Source organism: Thunnus maccoyii, chromosome 9 (assembly GCF_910596095.1).
Source record: "Thunnus maccoyii chromosome 9, fThuMac1.1, whole genome shotgun sequence".
In the NCBI taxonomy this organism is placed as follows: Eukaryota; Metazoa; Chordata; class Actinopteri; order Scombriformes; family Scombridae; genus Thunnus; species Thunnus maccoyii.
The window spans coordinates 3,868,203-3,883,241 of NC_056541.1; the positions used below are offsets into that span (position 1 = coordinate 3,868,203).

At 37.7% G+C, this 15,039-nt stretch overlaps 1 long non-coding RNA gene across 1 annotated transcript; it reads left to right on the top strand.

The window, feature by feature from the left end:
* The first annotated feature begins 6,136 nt into the window (after nt 1-6,136).
* On the top strand, nt 6,137-9,134 carry LOC121904315. The gene is made up of 2 exons (XR_006098205.1): nt 6,137-6,736; nt 8,254-9,134. It is a non-coding gene; the product is annotated as an uncharacterized LOC121904315 (long non-coding RNA).
* The last annotated feature ends 5,905 nt before the right edge of the window (nt 9,135-15,039 follow it).

Genomic DNA, 15,039 nt, shown 5'->3' on the forward strand with positions numbered 1-15,039 from the left:
GCAAAACAAATAACGATTTGCTGCTTTTTGAGGTTTTATGTCACTGTAGAATATTTTCACTGATTTCAGACAAATATTCGGGCTCTGATTACCAAAAACAACACAAAGAACAGCTACAGTATCAACAACTACTGAGGTCATGTCAGTTCAGATTAAGATTAAGCACTAGATATTTACACGGGTTTTCAACATCGTCTATAACCAAATGTTTATCTTATTAGTCTACTGACAGAAAATTACTAAACAACAACTTCGATAATCGATTCATTGTTTAAGTCAGTTATTATGCAAAAATGCAGAACATTCAACTTTGGGTTTTGGTGATGAACTTGTGATAAACATTTTTTGACTTTTTTAACAAAAGAATTAGTTGAATAATCCAAAAAGTATGAAGTAAATAATTACTTGCAGCTCTAGTTCTGTTTTCTGCCAAAGTATCCAATGAATTCCCCTCAAAAAAAGCGAGGCACTCATACTTCCAGGGTTGGAAGTCTTTTTACATGAAAGCCTCTCCTGAACGTTAGCCAAACTGACCATTTCTGTCCAGTAAATCCACTGTAATGCCCTCAAGCCTTATAATTTTCCCCTTGGGAGAACAAACCGCTACTCTTAGTCCTTCATTCCTTCTGCTATCAAGCTGCTAAATGCCAACAGTAGTCATTTTAAGGGACCAGTGTGCAGGATTTAGTGGCATCTAACTGAATCCCCCTCCCCTTCCAAGCGTGCAGGAGCCCTCTCTAGAGCCAGTGTTTGGTTTGTCCGTTCTGGGCTACTGTAGAAACATGGCTGTGCCTCTGTAGATATAAAGGGCTCATTCTAAGGTAACGAAAACACAGAGATTTCTTATTTTCAGGTGATTATACACTAATTAAAACATACTTATGAATGTTATATTCCAGTAGAAACAGGGTTCTCCACCCATCTTCCAACACAACCCAGTCGCCAGAAGAAAATGTTGGCATTGAACGTCCCTGTAAACCACAGAAACGTTGAATATCTACGTTTCAACACATGAATTACGTATCATATCAACATTAATATTTCTACCCATTGAATAATGATGTTTTATGGTGTGACAACGCTGTGGTTAAGGTCTGGTTAGGTTTAGGCACAAAGACCAGTTGGTTAGGGAAAGATCATGGTTTGGGTTCAAATAAAAATGAAAAATAAAATAAAAACAGCTGATGTCTAACTAAAAAAAAGCCGATTTTCTAGCCAGAAAAACGGCTGCAAATGTCCTGACGTCTCGCTAAAAACACCCGCTTTTGTCGGTTGAAACGGGAAGTGAACATTGGTTTCGGTATCGAGGTGGTCTCAAACCGTGTTCTCTGCTGATTTCCAACTTGCTGCCAAGAAACTTACCAACCATCCACCTGCCCCTCCTCCTCCTATATAGGAAAGATCAACTCATATAGATCACATGTGAACTACGTCACGAAATGTTGAGATGATACGTGTTGTTGAAATGTTAATATGCTACCTATTTCACGTGTTGAAACATAGATATTCAACGTTTCTGTGGTTTGCAGAAACGTACAGTGCCTTTGTTTTATTCTGGCGATCCAACAAAAAGCAGCTGAATCAGGTGCTTCTCAGTTTGAGGACGGCAGACTTCAAAAAACAGAAGGGACTTGAGCACAGTGATTAATTTGCAGCCTTTAATTGTGCAAACAGTCTGTTCTTTGAATATTATATTCCATTTCTATCAATATATCTGCCAGTAGATCACCCTAAATCTTACACACTGGTTCTTTAAATGAATGCCACATTCGTTTAAACCTGTGTGAACTATAACAGGTGTTTTTTTAGTTGTTTTTTTTGGGGGGGGGGTTTCCATTTCACCTGGCTCCTGGCGTTAGCCAGCATTCATGGGGCAACCTTAAGGTGCCCTTGTGTTGCTGAAAGCTTCATTCTGTTAAACTTGTGTGAATTATTTTTGTTTCGTTTGCTTTTCGCTTGCTTCCTCTTGTAAACCTGCATGTACTGAGCTGCTGTCTCTGACATGTGTGGACTGAATAAACTATAGAACTGAATTTGTTCTTCTGGGATGAATAAAGTCGTTTGAGTCTGAACCATGAATACTTCTACAGGAGGCCCAGAGTGCTGCAAGCTGCTCACCCAACCATCATAATAACTTAATAATCATAATTACATTCCATTGTTTAATTGGAGGGCTGTAGATTAGATGGCTCCCTGTAGGTTAAACACACTTTTCCAAACAGGCATTTCAGCTAATGGCTCCCTGGAAAGATTCCCACGTTGAATCAGATGACGGACTCGCAATAAACACACACAGCTGGCAGACGGGGACGCTAATTTTAGAAGTGGCTTTTAATTCAATTCACCACCTCTTGAATTCATCTCAGAGTTGTGATTAAGGACAATGCTGCACGCTGCTAATGGGAACAAGCCGGAAGTGGGAGGGGGGGTAAAAAAAAAAGGCACTGTTGGATTTTACTGTTCAACAGCGCTTCACGGCTTAGCGCGCTGACAGATAGCGGATCAGAAACACCTCAGCCATTTCCCCCCACATGAGTGATTTTCTCAATTAGCACAGCTGAAGTATGCAGCGAGCAGGGGGAGGTGTGTGTGTGTGTGTGTGTGTGTGTGTGTGTGAGAATGATGGCAGGCCTGTGTGCATATAATTGTGACTTTTTTGGCGAGCGTGCAGTAATCACGTGTGTCGGCATGTGTTCATATGAGTGTATACTGTATGCATGAATGTACATACAGCATGTGTATCTAAATCTCTGCACACATGCACAAATACACTGTTATGCCTCTGACAACTGAGCAAAATTATTAGTCAAATGCTGCCTGTTTTATTTCAAAGCTTTTGAGTTTCCAACAGGATTAACCAGAGAACAATTTCACAGTTTTCACAACCTTTAATTAACACATAAAAATCAATTCATTGAGTCTCTGGTGCACAAATCTGCTCAGTTTGATGGCAAAATGACTGAAAAGAGCAATTTACTCTTCTTATCTTTATTCTTCTAGTTGCTATTTCTTGGTATTTTCAAACATCCACACACAGAGCACTTTATTAGGAATAATCTAATGCAATCCAATACAACAGCTCTGCCATAAATTCTACTTTTATGAAGCTTATACATTTTCAGTTTTTGTTGACATTGTCAAAAAGGTGATAATTCTACTTTATGTTTATAAGAGCTGCAACAATTAGTCAATTAATTGATTAGTTGCCAACCATTAAATTAACAACCAAGTATTATAATTGTTTTGAGTCATTTTTTAAGCAAAAAAGTCCAAATTCTCTGATTCCAGCTTCTCAAATGTGACTATTTTCTGGTTTCTTTAGTCCTCTATTAACCTGACGCACCAGATGGTTTGTTACACAAAACCGTTTGAGAAGTCATTCTTGGAAACTGTTTGGAAAAGGGCAGGCGCTTTCAAAAAAAAACCTGGCAGGTGATTGGATGAACCATCTGTCACCGTCTATCACCGTCTTACTGGATTCGTTGCATTGGATTCGCAACGCTGATTAGTCTGAACCACCGGTGGTTCGGACCTCGTGAATCCAGCTGCCTCACAAGGTAAGTCCTCTACAACAGAAACCTGAATATCTTTGGGTTGTGGACTGTTTGTCAGGAAAAAACAAGGCATTTGAAGACGTCACCTTGGGCTTTAGGAAACAGTGATCAACATTTTCTGACATTTTATGGACCAAACAACTAATCAATTAATTGAGAAAATAATCAACAGATTAATCGATAATGAAAATAATCAGTTAGTGGAAGCCCTAATGTTTATTATTGAGGTCATAGTGGGTGGTGGGGGTGTTGGTGTGTCCACCACATTAACATACATGAAGGGGGCAAAATATTAGGAACACTCAGTACACCATCACCACCCACTACAACCTCAATAATAAACATAAAGTAGAATTATCACTTTTCTGACAATGTCAACAAAAACTGAAAATGTCTAAGTTTCATAAAAGTAGAGTTTATGGCAGAGTTTTTGTGTTGGGTTGCATCAGATTAGCACAGGTGTTCCTTATAAAGTGCTCAGTGAGTGTAGACCCTTAATTTTAGAGCTGCAACATTTTTTTTGGTAGTGTAACGTAAATGAGCCAGTCAAATGAATCTATACATAAAAGAGGAAGTAACACAATAATAACAAATCCAACACTGCATAACCCTCGTCATGAGAGCAGCTACAAACACAAATTGAACAACAAATATGTTACAGTTCAGAACTTCCTACAGACACAGCCATCATAACAATAAAACCACTGGTTTATCTGCAGCTAATATTCCTATACAAGGCGGAGTCTTCTGGACCTTTAATTGAAACGGTTGTTTATGTCATTGTGATCCGAAGTGTCAGTTCTCTTGTTGTTCAGGCGTCCAGTCAACATGGATCTGTTGTTACACTGTATTTAGTGACCCAATGTCTCCTTTAGAGCCGACAAACACAACCATCCTGCTGCAACTTCTCTTTAGGAATGACCTGGTCCAAACATGCTTCATCCTCTAAACGTGTTTTTTTTTTAAAAGCAGTTCATAGATAGCTGTTCAGCCATAGTTTCCAACTTTCATCTATCTGCTAGCTACATGAAACCACCTTCTGACAGCTTGTGCATGATGTCAGTCAGTCACGTACAGTAAGAGAGGAAGTTTTCATGAATCAGGGTGAGCAGGCTGTCAATCAGCTGACTGACAGACTGACAGCTTGCCCACCGTGTCAGATTCATGAAAACTCAGACACTCGGTCACATAGAGGAAGTTTTCATGAATCTGATGAGGGTCCAATTGGGCAGGCATGAAGAATAAAATAACAAACATGATCATTCCAATCATTCCTGTCATTGTTGGAAAGTGATGTTTAACATTAGCAGGAATGTTTGAACTGAATTAAACAGATTTTTGTCCCCAGTAAAGTTAAAGAAATTCATATTTAAACTTTACACGGATTCTATCTCTGCAATGAATTCATTCACTATGTTTCTCTTTTATGTGTCTTCTAAAAAAGCAGGTTGAGTCCTTTTCTCATTTATTCATTATTCATTATTCAATAAAACTGCTGTGTCTTTTGGGCAAACATCATATTCACAAAGACAGATTTCTTCAGTTTCTTCCAAACAAAAACTTGTTTTATGCCGAACTTCAGATATTCTCTGATTCTGTCTGCAGGATGTCTGAAAACAAAAAAGACTTTAAAGACGTCTCATCTCTCCTGAGAAATATTGTGGACAACATTGTCAGATGATTTAAGTTGGTTTGCAATATTGCTTATGCACCTGTTTAAGTTATATGTATTTATTTTTCTGTATCATGTATCTTTTACATCGTAAAATTTTATTTCTGCTTATGTTTTTGTGATTAGTTTAATTCTCCCTGTACTGCTGTTTGTCTTGTAACATTACTGTTCTGTAACTAAAGTTGACAAAATCATAAAATTATTATTATTATTGTTATTATTATTATATAGAATAAAGAATAATGACGAGATACAAAAAACAGTTCTAATTAAATCAATAACATCATTAACATTTTCCTTTAAGTGTCCTTGGAATTCTTTACAGCAAAGTTTATCAGGTCATAAAATCTATTTATGAAGCAGCTCACTCTCAAAACGTCATTTAGTTCGTCTTCTTCTTCTACTCCTTTTAAAACAAATCTCTATATAAAATCTATATATAAAAATCTATATAATATAGATGTTTCTTCTTTTTTTAAATCTATAAAATAAAACCTGTGATGCATTATGGACCTAAATTCTGTGGTCCTGTGATTGGATAATTTACCAAACATCTATATATATATATATATATATACATACAGTATAAAGAACTGTCGTGACGGTTATCTACTTAATTTCTCCCAAAGTGTCTTCAAAATAAAGAAAAACCCAGAGATGAAGCCTGATTTTCACTGCATTCATCATTTAAAGACACTGATATGAGAAGCTGTTGTTTCTTTGTTGTAATAGTTTGTGATACATTTAAGTTTCACAACTGTGATGTTTATGATTCTTAGATGCACAGAGAACTTTTAAAGATGAAATATTGAATTTATTTGACCTGTAAATGTTTTTAGATAGATGTTGATGACGATTCTACAGAGCCGAATCCAAAAGATATTTTTTTAATATTTTGTGTGCACAAATTAATACTTTATTTGCACCAGATTACAAAAATCTTTCAGGACTTCAAAGAACATAAAAAGCACAAGACATTCAACATAAAACTAAACCATAAAATCCTGAAATCCACGATTCTGAAAAGCTTCTCGACACACCGAACCTGTTTCTAACTATAATCAAAACATCTTTAAGATTAAAAAACAGCAAATGTTATGCTTGAAAACAGTTTTTTGTGAGTAACGTCGTGTCTTCGGGGATGAGTTCAGTCGGAGGACAGGAGTAGCATCACTGAAGGGAACTGCCTTCTGTCCTGTTTTTTCTCGCTCCATTAAATCTCTGAGTAAGCAAAACAACAGAAAAAATGATACACAGACTCCACACTGGCTGCACCTTTAAAACATATTCTTCATCAAGTTCTATGCAAGACGTTTCTCTACACTTTCTGTTAAATCCATTTAGTCCAACTGATGCATGCTATTTCCATTCCACATTATTTATGGATTTGGTGGATTGTAACGTCTCTATATTTTACCAAATCATAACAGATATAATCATTACTGGGAATCCACTGGGACGTCTCCGACCTCAGGACACCCTCCTGTTTCTACCCAAAATCAACTTTCAGGTACAGAATAAATTGAATGAAAATACATTTTAATTTCTAAAAATGAGTCTCCCCTAATATTTTCCCCCGAACCGCTAACGCTCATACGAGGTTGCTGATATAATGATGTTTGTGTTAACGGAGGCGATGTGCGTCTGTCTCCACTTTGTTGACATTGGAACACGAGTCCAACACTGTATAGCGGACTCAGAGAGGAGGGAGAGATTAGCATTTTTTTCTCCTTGGAGGACAAATGGGACAAAAATGGCTGGTATGTAGCCATTAATTTTATCAGCAATGTCACATTCCATCAGTTATAAGACCGGGGGGGATTGTGAAGCCACGTCAAACTGGGACAAACGAATAACTGAGCCATCACAGAAAATGGCAAACAGAGCAACCTCTTGGAGTTTGTTCTGGTGACTTTTAGTTCTACAAATGTTTTTTTTTTTTTTTTTTACAGGGCTGACCCAGACTCACAGCCAGAAGCATATTTAAAGCAGCCATAATCAACATTTTTTATAATAACAATGTCTGGGCTGACTGCGTAATGTGTTGATCGTGGCTCGTAGTGATGAACCTACAGAGAATTATCAGCTCCTCTCGGCTTTACGGAGCTTTGTAGAGAGTTTCAGCTCATTGTTTATCTGTCCAGCTGCAACTTTACTGCTTTGGTTCACTCTCAGCGCTCTCATAGCGACGTTTTTGGTCGCAGCAGGCAGCTGTTTCCTGAGAAAAATCTCTGAAAAGCCACTGTACGCTACCTGCTAAGCACCAAACGACAAACAGACACAGTTTCATCACATTTCACACTGTGCAACAGGAGTCAGATAAAATCTTGGCGTCAATCTGTGTCTGAGCGTTATCAGTTTTGATGTGTGTCATAGTGTGTGATGAATTTCTCAATCCATAGATGCCTGATGGATGTAATTAGATGTGAATGGTTTGTCTCAGAAATGTTGTATAGAGATGTATGATCTGTGCACAAAACAGTAGACACGAACCAACAACACATGAACACACCAGTGGAGGGGCGGTTCATCAGTTTGTAGAGTGACTTCACTCACAAGGATACAAATACATGTTAATGAAAGTTGATCAGTCTTCTAAGTTGGTAGAAGTATTTCCTACAAGGAAGGAGGATGCTAAGACAGTTGTGATGATGAGAGATGTCGTCCCTAGTTATGGTAAAACCACAGATGATGAACAGTGACAAAGGGGCTCATTTCACAGCTAAAATTGTTGAGGACATTTGCTTTGGCGACCATCGAGGGTGAGATGTGTCCATAGTTCCACACTCAACTTTTTGATCATGTTGAGTGCACCATCCGGGTACTCACAGTGCATTTTTCCATACTTCTCAGTGTGAACGCACTTATGCACTCAAAATGTTAAGTGTAAGTACAGAAGTATGTGATCTGAGACACAGCACTGGCTCCAGTCCACCACTAACAGGTACCAACACAGCTCTTGTCTGGACGGACTAGACATCCATGGACTATATAAAGCACTTGACTAAATGATCTCTTTACTTCCAGGTCCATGAGAGACCCCCTAAACCGGGGAGCTGACCACACAAGCAACTGTCAAGGATCGAAGGCAGAGCAGAATGGATTCATACCAGCAGACTAAAGGCACAGATCCACCTTTTAACTGGTGTCACCTCTGCCAAATCACCGACTGATGCCGGTCCAACTAAGGGCACAGGACGGCTACCAACTGTCTACTCTCATCCTATGTGATGGAATCCATACTACCATGCGTCCTAAGTGCTGGTCACCTCTCCATGATGGTGGCCCTCTACTGTGTGCAAGACTTTTGCTTTGCCTTACTTGCTTGTCTAACCCTCAGCTAAGATTAAGGATGATTTACAATGTGGTGGGGACTGACTGACTTGATTTGCTTATAATCAATTAACCAATGTCTTGATATATAGTTCAATATTTACTCCTCCAGCTAAGGCTATTGTTTTGTGATCACAATGTGATCACGGGGGGATTGATGGAGAATTGGCAAGGGAAGAATTGTGGAAAACATTTTGAACCTTGAGATGCCACACTGCAAACTGTCCTCCCTTCTTTATCTTAACTGTGGAGGGGAGGCCTCCACACAGCTGCACCTTCTTCCTGGAACACCAACACACGTATGCAACCCCCCCCCCCCCCCATACACACAAACACACAAACACACACACACACTTTGTGTCCTTGCTGTCTGTCTGTTCTGCCACATGCCTTATATGTACCTAAGTTTCTTTTAACCATGTATCTGATCAAATAAAAGAAAGAAAGACAGTATGTGAATGTTATTGCTGAGTTCCTTCCACATCCTGTGTTTTTCTGAAACTTTGTGATGTATCTCTGACGCTGATGTGATTTTTTCCAGGCCTGTATTATAATAAATGACTGTTAACCTTCAAGTCTTTGCTTTACTGCCTCTGTTTCCTGCATGATGCAGAAGGATAGATATCAAATTCAGTTGTTTTTTTATCTATCAGCGCCAATGAAGCTGTTTTTGTCCTCAACAAAACCTAGTGTGGAGTAACTCTAAGTGATGAAAAAAACAAAGGAAGGAAAAAATGAACCGATAACATGAAAATTAGTAGAAATATGAATGTTGTGTTCACATCTTGTTTCTTCTGAAAAAACAAGCGGCCAAAAGAACAGTGAATGCAGGTTTGAGGTCATGGATGGAGGTCAGTCTGTATTTTGAACATAAAAATAAAACAAATATTTAAAATAAAATAAAAACTTTACTGGTCCATAGTTTTCTTTGTTTGATACATCAGGGATTTCTGGTCCAATTAATACATTAGGCGGGAAATTCAAATCAATACAGCTCAGTGACAGCATGGGCACCGCTGTCAGAGACACTTAGAGAATGAAACGACACAACAATGAAAAATCTGCGGAATTTCCTGCCAAACTTACGAAAATCACGTCTATATTTGAAACGGTAAATCCTGTCAGACGTGAAGAAGGATGCAGTCTGTTAACAGGTGGGTTCCTGCATAGTTGACAGTGTTTAGCTACTATACAGTTATCGACCATTTTGGCAAGATGAACAGTTATTTAACAGCCTTATTGTGTAAAGTTAGTTAGCCTATATGTTATGTGAGTTTTTTTTCAGAATAATATAATGTTATAAGGCTTTCATGTAGCCTAACCTACGGGGAATTTGTCTTTAGGCACAAAAACTGCTATAGCCCACATACAGAGAAAAATATAGCTACTGCCACACAAGTGTCAAAAAATAAATTGCTTATAAAAGGGAAAAGCTTGTTCTTTCCTCACAGTACAGTTCTGTAAGTAGTATTGAGTATTTGATTATTAAATCCTGCACTCTGCGACAATGTTTAATCAGGTCACGCAACTTAACAAGACGAAGCGTCTACAGCCATGCAGGATCACTTAAGTCAGTATGATTCATCCTCTGTGGAACATGAATGTCCGTACTAAACTTTGTGCCAATCCATCTGGTAGATGTTAAGATAGTTCACAGAATAAGTGAAAAGTTTGACGTTCAGGTGGCGCTAGAGGAAAAGTCAGAGGATCATGAAAGTCAGTAGGATTTATCCTTTAAGGACCATGAATGTCGGTGTCAAATTATATAGCAACCCATGAGGTAGTTATATTTCAGTCTGGACCAATGTGGTGGATTGAGCAACCGACAGCTTAAAAACTTAAAAATTTCATGCTTGCTTATTCGGTAAATATGAGGCTACCAACGGCAACAAGTTAGCTTAGCTTAGCATAAAGACAGTAAACTGCTAGCATGGATCTCCGAAGATAACAATATCAGCCTACAAGTAACTCTAAAGCTCACAAATTAACATATTATTTCTTGTTTGTTTGATTTGTACAAAAACAAGGTGTGAAAACAGCAGAGCCAGGTTTGCCGTTTCCCCTAACATCCAGTCTGTATGCTAGGCTAAGCTAAGCTAACCATTTCCTGACTGTAGCTTCATATTTAACTCATCGGTCTCATCTAATCTTTAAAGCAAAGTAAATTAAATGTATTTTGGATTATTTGGATTTTGGAATAAAGTCATAAATAGATTTCTATGGACATTTTCAGTTACAGTTTTACTTTAGCCATCAAATTGTCCTTGTTGTACATAAGAGTTCTGATGTGGGCATTAATTATTTTTTAAATTAATTTAATTCATATGCAGTGAAGTTTTATGTTGAATGTCTTTTAACATATTGGCATCATGTTTTCTTTAACATGGATTTATCATATCATATATTAATTGTCGTTTCTGTGCAGCCAGAACCTGCGACTTTAATGCTCACAGTGAATATGAGCACAGAACTCGTGCTTTAAACCTCCACTGGTGCAGAGAAACCACATAACAGAGCGGACAATGTAACTGCTGTTTGACTCCTGAGGCTCACGTGTGCGTTTGTGATAAACAAGTTGAGGCCAGCGGAGACCATAAACACTTTTATTGTACTGTAGGTGCACTGACTGATCTGTCCATCCATCCGTTCAATCTGTCTACTGTACTGTGTCCATTTGCAAATCCATCCATCCATTAACCCAGCTGCCAATACGCATCAGTTCATCCATCCAACTCCACTACCATCAGATAATCTATCCAGCGATGGCCTTCACCCCTCTTACACTCCACATGCGTCCATCCACAATCTGCAGGTTATCACTGTCAGTATATGGAGTTAAAAACACTCTCTGGTTCAAAACATGAGCCATTTATTTGAGGATTTTTCTTCAGGGGTACGTTCTCAGCACAGTGGAGATGCAGGACTGTATGTTTTGTTTATTTATTTCAATTAATTTTAGAATAAAACCGATTTACAACACTGTTTTTAGGATTGTATCAGATGAGAGACACCATTTTCTCTCATTAGTATGTAAGAGTAACGGCTTATTTTAACACTCATTTGGCTAAAAATGACTCAAACACATGTAAAGATGTGTCAGTGTAAAATTTTCATGCTACGATTATTGTGGCCAAAAATATCACAATAATCATCAAACTTTCCTGAAATACTATCAGTACTAAAATATAGTTAAAGAATAATTCTGGTGATTTTCTATATTTTTCTTGTTGTCAACAAATCTCATATTTGGAGTCAAATCAACAATGAACTGATCTACTGACAAGTATTGTGTGTGTATTCAAAGCCTGATGTATCTTATTCCTCTGTGCCGTAGACCTCCGTTGTCCAAAAACGATTAAAAACACTTTAATGAGCCACAACGCTGCACTGGGTGACATGTTCCTTCATTATCAAGAGTTTGGTCACGTTAGCTTATTTAGAAATGGCTCCAAAGACGAATCAGCGATCACATTTTCAGTCTCTGGAGAGTAGTTCTGTGTGAGGCACTTTACTTGAGTATTTCCATTTTGTGCTACATATCACAACCCCTTTATACTACATTGTACATTGTAAATAACTTAGTAATTAGTAGTAGTATAGTATTAACTAGTTGTGTTTTGCACTTGGAGACTAGAAACGTTCTTTATTTGTTATCCACACACAACAATTAACAACAGCTGCTTCAATTATGGTTGATTGAAAGTTTTTTCTGTTCGACTGTCACCTGACCTTATGAACATAAAAACTTTTTGGCCCCCCTTTAATCAGGGGGCCAAATATTGCTGGAGGGCCTAATTTGTGAACCACTGATGTCCATCCTCAGAGAAAACAGACTCTGTGTCTGATGTAAACGTAAAGGAAAAACCGTTCGAGTAACACAGGGCCACGTTCTTAAAACATATTTCTTCATTGGGAATATACACTAATCTAATTTACTGGAACCCAACCTTCGTCATTCCTCATTCCAGACCATTTTGAAAATAAAATAAAATTACACATGCTAACACATTTGCCACCAGCAGCGTGTCCTCTTCAAACTCCGGTGAACAATAGCAGCAGTGAGGGCTCAGCGGATGAGTAATGGGAGGAAACGAGGATGTCTGCCACTGAAACAAGTCGTCGAGAGCTATTTCAGGCCTGGGGTTGTTTAACAAAGAGCCCTTATTTTGTTCAAATGGACCATTTATAAAAACAATGGCCGAGGTCTGGAGCCGGAGTTGGGAAAGAGAAGGGTTGAGAGTGCTCGTAAATGTCAAATAGGCCACCTGAAGAATAGCCTGGAGTGTAAACAGCTAATATTATTCCAACTATTATTGTGCTGGATCTGACGGAGGAAGTGTCCGACTGTGTAAAGGCCGACCAGGAGGAGAGGAGAGGATTTTAATCTAAAATATATTGTGTATATATATTATATATAAATCAAAAGGGGAGCTGCAGTGAACAAGGCCGTCTTACACCAGCTGCAGATGTGCTTTTATTCCTTAATTATTGCTTGTTTGGTTTGTTTTTTTGTTGTTGTTTCATTTAAAAGGTGCAGGTAAAAAATAATTTGCTTTATAAATCAGCTGTAAGTCATTAATAAGAGCATATTTCTATATTCCACATATTAAAACTGGAACAGCAAAGTGATTCTACTGAGCTATGAAAACATCTTAATCACAAGTAAGAGTCTTGCATTTAAAATCCTACTAAATTAAATCGAGCTGCGACTGATATATTAATGACATTTATCAGTAAGTACATTATTAATACTGATGAGTTAAAGTGGAGCTGGTTTGAAGCTGCTTTATAAGATAAATCTGAGAGGTCTTGAGATGATACATCAGGTAGGAAAGAAGAAAAGAATAGTTCCACTAAAATATATTTGGTTTCATTTTTCAGAACTGTTCTTTCATCTTTGCATTTTTGTGAAATATTGAAGAGTTTTACCTCTTCGGGCCTCAAACAGATATTTATTTGAGGGGAAATGTCTCTCTGGTGGAACTAACTGCAAACAAATCACACATCTGAAACATCACAAATTGTAAGACGCAATAAGCCAAAAGCTTTTTTGAACCACTGGTTTAATCTTTAACAACGCAGTGTCATTTATAAGCGTATCATTATGTTATTTTATGTACATTTTTTGACTGAAAAGTAACTAAGCTGTCAAATAAATGAAGTAAAAAGTACAATATTTCCCTCTGAACCGTAGTGGAGTAAAAGCATCATAAATAGCATAAAAACAGTACCTTAAAATTGTAAATATTTGAGTAAATGTACTTAGTTACTTTCCACCACTGATTGTAAAGTCAATACTTCTGTCCATCAATGATTGGTCAGCAGTGATGTTACAACTCGACACAGTATCGACCTTTCAACACAAAAGTGTTGCAGCAAAATGTTTCGACACGTCACCCTAAACGAGGCCTCGTTACGTCACACTTGTATCAGAGAGTGTGCAGTGTTTAAAAAACAGCCGTTTCAAAAGTGATCAGTTTTAATAGCATAAACTTTATTGAACAAAATAACAGAGCTGCAACGATTAGTCGATTTTGATCATCGATTGATGGCTTTAGTTCCAGATTCTCAACAGTCAATATTTTCTGGTTTCTATCGTCTTCTTATGACCAAATTAAGGCTGCAACTATTTTCTCGATGAATCAGTTAGTTGTTTAAACAATAAAATATTATAAAATATCAATCGCTGTTTCCCAAAGCCCAATGTGACAACTTCAGACGTCTTGTTTTGTCTACAACTCCAAAGATATTCAGTTTATTGTCACAGAAACCAGAAAATATTCATTGAAGTGATAAATGTCAGTGTTGCATTCACTAACACGTGTTTCTGCTGAAAACAAGCAATGCAGGTTTAAGTTCAGGAGAATCAGAAACACGAGTTAAAGCATATCAGGAAATAAAAGATTTGTTCTTATTGAGTATATTTTATTAGAAAATAAATGCGTGAGTTCCTCATGTGTCTGATTTTTTTCCTCACATTTCAACACATTTACATCATTTTGTGGTGAATTGTAACACAAACGTAAGTTGATTCAATTACAGCGGGGATTACGGATGATCTACGACCACCTTCTGCTGCTATCGCACCGACACCGCGAGCAGATATGAGAAATGAAGCTTCTTATCTTCGTCTGGAGACAGATGTATTTATTTTGGAACATTGGTGGTGTTTTCTCTTCTCTCGGCTACAGCAGCTGCACAGTCTCTCTGAAGCTGCCTTTGTGCCCCGCTATAATCTCCAGTTTCACACAGACTCCATTAAACAGGGTAAACTGGTCGCCACTATTCATTATTAGAAACAAGTAAACAGTGTGCAGTGCACAGGGCATGATGGGAAATGGGAGGAAAAAGTTTAAAAGGATTAGTTTTTGCCTCTAAAGTTTTTTTTTTTTTCTGACCAACAAAGTCAAAAATGATTCAAAAGTTTTATCCAACTAATCAATATTTACAGAAACGACAGACGTTAATATAAACTGTACT